At 36.0% G+C, this 6913-nt stretch overlaps 1 long non-coding RNA gene across 1 annotated transcript; it reads left to right on the top strand.

Annotated features, from left to right (window-relative positions):
* On the top strand, window positions 1-6779 carry LOC141375332 (uncharacterized). Its single transcript, XR_012383219.1, has 4 exons — window positions 1-377; window positions 580-705; window positions 807-858; window positions 4494-6779. It is a non-coding gene; the product is annotated as an uncharacterized lncRNA (long non-coding RNA).
* Window positions 6780-6913: the final 134 nt, after the last annotated feature.

Genomic DNA, 6913 nt, shown 5'->3' with positions numbered 1-6913 from the left:
GCTTTTAATGAGGTATCTGAAAGAGGTGAAAGGTATTTTGCAAATAGGATGGTCTTTATAAGGCACATGACTGTACCAGCCCAGTATTGTGATCTTTCTTGATCTGCACTACTGACGCTTTTCAGATTCAGGATGTGTAAGTTAATACTTCTTGAATTTTATAAAATTGTTAGTACTTCAGTAATATTCATTGACATAGGCTTATTTTGGGGTTTCCACTGCAAGTAAAATGGCTGCTAATGTTTCAAAAACATGTACAATAAATTGTGTCACAAGTTTATATTATTTAGAATTAATTTGTAGTATTGAGAGTTCAACAGTGCCTTTAAAGTATAATTGCACATTAAGGAACCAAACTTGCGGCTTTCTTCTTAAAGGTAAGCATGTATCTTTCTTTATGTTTTTAAACGTATTATTGCTTAAAATTCACATGTACATAGTTTGAAAAGCTGAGGCAGTAATAATTTGGAGATTCAACATCTATTGAAGATTCTATACGCTACTTTAATCATTACTTGTATCGTGTAGATCACTGATGTGTTACTATTTGAGTAACCAGAATGTTCCCACTTGTTTTAGAAAGTCAGATTCAAAACTGGTCATACCATTTGGTGTTTATCGCCAACACTCTCATTTTGCTCTTGAGTGGAATAATCAACATAATTCTGTGCAAAAGACTGAGTAGAAAGAATGAGTTGCTTACAGGTAAATTTCAATCTTATGATGATGTTTCAGTGTTGTATTTTTGTAAGGCCGGTTTTTATATTCATTCATTGGTATGCTTTACATTTCCCAGCACAACAAAGTGAGATTCGACCAGCCTCTGCAGTTTCTGACTCTGATACCAGTCCTTCTGCTGTAAGTCTGAAACTAGTATTTTTTCATAGTAGACTTAACTCATGATTGTACTGTTTACATTACACTTTGATGAAAACATCATGAAAACACTTGACAAATTTATATATATATATATATATATATATATATATATATATATATATATATATATATATATATATATATATATATTTCACTTTGAATTAGATTTTTAGACCCAGTTTCAATTCTTAAATTGAACTGTAGTTATCATAATGCTTGCCTTACATTTCAGGATTTCAAACCAAACTTTCACAGTATTTTGACAGGCTGTTGTCAAAGACATTTGTGTTGGTTTTCATAATATATGCAATAATTAATGAGTTTCTTTTAAAACTGAAGAATTGCATGCTTGTAAAAAGATGATTAGAGCAATGGGAGATGTTTATGTAAGTTTGTTCTATCAAATTGAGAGACAGCCAAAAACCAAAAACCAAAAACAAAACAACAACAACAAAAAAAAACTGATTCCTTTTCTGATACTTTTCAGTAGTGCCAGAAAAGTAACTACCTCACATTTCATTTGTACAATTATGCACGATTTTAAAAGAAGCTCTGCGACAGAGCCCCCACACCTAACCCAAGCTATTGGGGAAACATACCATTCATTCATTCACTTTCTTTTCGACTTAGTACCTTTATTAATCAGGTGCTGCCTTAGCAGAATAAATTGGCAAATTATCCAGCATGTTTTACGCAGCAGATGCCCTTGCAACCCATCACTGGGAAACACCCATAGACTCTAATTCAAACACATACACTACAGACAATTAAGCTTACCAAATTCACCTAGTGCATGTCTTTGGACTTGTGGGGTACACTGGAGAACCCAGAGGAAACCCAAGTGAACACGGGGAGAACGTGCAAACTCCACACAGAAATGCCAAGTGACCAAACCGAGACTCAAACCAGCAACCCTCTTGCTGTGAGGTGACAGCACTACCCACTGCGCCCCCATGCCACCCGGTAACATGCCAATTTATACAAATTTGTCGCTAAATCAAAAACACTTTTCCACTATTGTGCAAAGAAGGTTCTAAGAACAGTGATATGCTGTATTTTCACCTGAGCCTGGTGTGGTGCGGCATGAAAATTAACCCTTTTCAACCCAGAATTCTGGGCATGATTGGACCACCGTGCTGACCCATGCTGGACTGACGTGTACACACAATGTCGCAATACTGTTGCATAGCTGCCAGTTTCACCATCACTGGCAAGGCAGAAGTGCGGTATTTATTTATTCATTTATTTAATTAGTCATTCGACAGGTTCGGGTTTAATTTCCATCATTTTAGACGGGGTCGGGCTTGCGCTGTTATGTGATGCATTTTAATTAGCGCAAGAAAGTAATTTAATCGTTTGTTACAACACTAAATTCGCTCCCTGCAAAGGTGAAACAAAAAAATATTTTAATATTTAGCTTCACCGTTGCCTTAAGGCCAGATTGTGAAGAGAAGTGGCGAAACAAATCTCGCTGAGCCTTTATCTTAATGTCATTATTGCCAAAAACCCTTCATAATTTAGAATTTATTTTAATTTGTTAAGAAGGCTTTCTTTTCATTGGTGTTGGCCAATTTAAAGGCTAAGTGTATGTAGGCCTATTTAGAGTACTGAGATGTTACAATGTTACAGAGGACTTATTTGTATTTCTTTGTTCCAACTTCCAAGTGGCCTATAGCCTATGTTTGTTACTAATAAATAATGTTAAAATGCATATAAATGACTCTTTCTTGAAAAAAGGCAAAAGAGCTGTGTGCCTGTGCACATACGAATAATGTCGGGTTACATAAACGAATAATGCTGATTACAGCTCTAATTTACAGATAAATTGACTGGTGCAGCAAGTTTTTTGAAAATATTGTATAGAAAAATTAAGTACCTGGCTGAAAAAAGCCTCAACAATCCTCTTGACTCAGCAGGGATTCAAAAAGCAAAATGTTTTTGCAAGTTAATATTTACATATAATTTATAAGATGATTTTTATGGACCGAATTTCAAGGCTAAGCCTAGGGCCAGAGGTGGACTGGTTTGGGGGATTTGACCACAGGATTTTATCTTAAGTATTTGCTGAGGATGTTATCCTGTTAGCTCCATTAGACCTGTAGTAACCTTTCTTCTCAAGGTAGGAGAAGTTGAATTTTTTGGGGGAGATTTGTTTATAAGTGAAAAAAGAATGTTACGTGAGAAAGGAAAGTGATAGGCGGATTAGTGTAGTAGCAGTAATGCAGTCAAAAACTGGTCTGTTGTATTAAAAAAGGAACTGAGCCAAAAAGTCAAGCTTTTAATTTACGTCAATCTACGGTTCTACTCTTATGTCAAATACAAGCGGTCACAATAAGTTTCTTTCTCAGGGTGGCAGGGGGCACCCTTAGAGAGAAGTCAGTTGAGGTGGCACAATCTCATCAGGCAACATCAGGCAACAAAAACAAACAAAAACAATCTGTTTTTGTTGCCTGATGAACGCCAACCCAGGGAGGTGTTCTGGGCTTGTCCCACCGGGAAGTGACCCAATCCCAATTCTACCAGTTAGCCCTTCCCCTTTGATACCCCTTCAAACAGAGACTTCAGGACCACACTCGAAACCAAGGAGTGAGAAAATTTTCCAGAATACACCAGCCACAACAGCTGCAGAAAAGTCTAGTGGCTGGAAATGAGCTTTTTACAGTGTCTGATATAATGTTAATGTTGTTTTTGTGTTTAAATAGATGAATATGGCCACTATGTAAATGCACAGTACAGTTACAATCTTATTGCCACATCATTATGATAACATAATATATGCCTTCAGTGATTTCCTGAAAATAAATAGCAAAAAATATATAACACAACTGGAATAAATACAACAGTCGCAATCGTTGGTCTCACATGAAGCAAGAGATCCATGACATATGATCACGTGTCCAGGTGCTGTAGTGGTTTCCCATTTCTTAGGGATAAATTTGGAACCCGTTTCACATTGTTTTAAGGGGAAAGGGTACAAAAATAGAATTGGGATTGGGCCTAAAGGGACTATGTCTCTTGGCTTGTTTTGGAATGCCTCAGGATCCCCCCAGTACTGGAGGAAGTGTATGGGCATAGGGAAGTCTAGGGTTCTCTAATGAGACGATGCAGACGATGATGATGATTTGATTAGATGTACAGACTTTTGACACCCAAAAAGAGCAAAATTCTGTGACATTCAATGTTATGTGGTGTGGATTTGTAATTCCATACATGTATTCAGCTCCATAGAATTATTCAGTTCGAGGAAAAGATTGAAATGATAGTCCACCTCAATATTATACATCTGTCCCCATTTACTCTTATGCGTTTCATTCTTCTATTAAACAATAAGTTATTTTGAAAAAGGTTGGAAAACTGAAACCACAGATTTCCTTCGTATTTGTTTTTCTTACTGTAGATATCAATGATTAAAGATTGTCAGCTTTCTTTAAAATATATTTTACATTTAACAAAATAAAGAAACTCATAAAGGTTTAGAACCACCTGATGTGAGTGAATTGTGAGTAAATTTTCATTTTTGAATAAACCATCCCTTTAAGTGATAGTGTTATGATCACCTGCTAAAAGTTGCTTGTATAGCATTCCTTAAATGCTTTCCTTTTTGCCCCTCACAGAATGAACTTGCTCAAAATAGGAACTGCAACACCCTGCATATCACTGAAGACAACACAAATACAGATAATTCAATGGAGCGAAGAAAGTCAGTACTTAATGAACTCTACTCAAGCGTTAAAATGTCTACAAAGTCTACAATTACAGAAGAAAGCACTGAAGAAAGCACTGAAAAAATCACTGAAGAAAGCACTGATGAAATCACTGAAGAAAGCACTGATGAAATCACTGAAGAAAGCACTGATGAAATCACGGAAGAAATCACTGAAGAAAGCACTAAAGAAATCACTGATGAAATTACTGAAAAAAGCACTAGAGAAATCACTGATGAAATCACCGAAAAAAGCACTGAAGAAAACTTTGAAAAAAGCCAGGAGTTGGACTATAATGATGAGACCTCGATCTCTGCTCCGACAACTTCTGATGTTAATGTAACCAAAGTTTAACAGTCACATAGTTGATTATTTGTTTCTTTTAATAATGTGTTCTGTTTTAGGCTCAGCAGTGCTCAATAATATTTGACAAAACTTTAAATAACATTTTAATTTGAAAAAAAAATGGACAAAACTGAAGGTCAGAGGTGTGAGTGAATAAATATTTAATAAGCTGCAGGGAACATACAGTATGTACGTGACCATGAGAAGCATAATTGAACAACACTGTGGTTTTAGAAACCAGATGTAAAACAACGTGGCCTAATTTTTCAGTTTGCAAAAGGTTCTAAATGGCAAATCAATAAAAAAGATAAATAGGCCACCGCAACTTTAAAGGGAGCGATGAAACCCCCCTCTTTTGGTTCAAGTCTACCTCAGAATTTCTTTAAAAAATGCTTCGAAATGGGCGTTGAGCGCTGCGAGCAGAGGGGAGATTGGGCGTGGCTGGCAGAGCAGGGGAGAAAGAGAGGGAACAACTGTCAGTTGGCTGACAAAAGAGACAAACCATGAGGAGACCCATGATTTTATAGTTTACAAAGTTAAAATGCAAATAAATAAGCAGTAATATTTTCATGCCCTGCTACACGTTAATCAGAATTGCATACACACGACCACAATTTGTCATGCAGACGCAGTCTCACCCATTAATTCTCACAGTTTGGCAGTCTGTCTTGCTTTTAGAAAGCATGTGCTCTCATGAATAAGAAAACTCAGCTATGAATAATAATGACAAACTGATGCATCATCACACCACTAGCATATCTGCGCTACGTCACCAATTTTGATCCCGCCCCAATAAATAATTAGCTGACCAAAGCTCAAAATTATACAGTTTTCCCCACAATTAAAGATGACAGGTGCTAACATTGTCTTAAATTATGCTCAACACACACAAATCTGTTATAATTTCAAAAAAGTACTCCAGCATGTCTTGAGTAACACTTAAAGTCACAGTTCACCCAGAACAATTCATTTCTTCAAGTTTTAGTTACTGTATGTATTACTGTATGTCTGTTTTTTTACCCAACATTCTTCAGAACATCTTATTTTGTGTACAACAAAGACAGAAAATCATTAAAGTATAGAACCATTTGTGAGACTAAATGGTAAGGAAACAGATTTCTGGGTGAACTGTCCCTTTTGGAATGATTTTGTAATGCACAGACACATGAATTATCTAGTTACTTTCATTCCAGCTAAGTATATCTGGGTCTAACGTGGACCTATTTTACCTGCTCTGTAAATTTCAACATTGTTTTCTAAAGTGACTAAATTATAATACAAGCATGAATGCAGTAACTCTGGCTTTAGTCTCTCACAATATTTTTCTGTAATAATTAAGGCAAATCGACAAGAGGCCTCATAGTAAGTTAGCGGAGTCTGATTACAGGCAATCATTAAAAAAAAAAGAAAGTAATAAGATTTAACTTGACCATATCTATTATTAAAAACGACAAACCTAACTTAAAAGCTTTGTTAATAAATCAATCTTTTTTGATAAATTGATGGGGCTTTTTTTTTTTGCCCAAATTCTCTCTCTTTCTCTCTCTCTTTCTCTCTCTCTCTCTCTCTCTATATAGTGGCGAACCTGCCAGTGTGGTGTCAGCATCACCATAGAGATGGCTGCCTTATAAGGCCTTCTCCTCTCCAACGCAGACCTTTAACCCCACTAAGCACAGATCCCAGACTTTATCTTTGCTCTACATCTCTAACAAATCGCCCTACGGGGATTTACACTGTCTCTGAGTTTGTGTGATCTTTTACCTGTGACTTATGTTCTGGATAAGCTGTTTTAAAGTTTTCTGTTTGACATTTTTTATGTTTATGCCAAATAATAAACTGATTGCTTTCATGAAATATTTGTACTGTAGGTTTGTTGCATCCTTCATAAATCACAACATTGAGAGAATAAAAATGACAAAATGTAATAAAACAGTTAGGAATAACACAATGAGGATTGTTCCTTTAAAAGGCAACAAAAGCAGCTC

Source organism: Danio rerio, chromosome 7 (assembly GCF_049306965.1).
Source record: "Danio rerio strain Tuebingen ecotype United States chromosome 7, GRCz12tu, whole genome shotgun sequence".
Taxonomy (NCBI): domain Eukaryota; kingdom Metazoa; phylum Chordata; class Actinopteri; order Cypriniformes; family Danionidae; genus Danio; species Danio rerio.
This window is presented reverse-complemented; position numbering and strand designations above follow the sequence as displayed.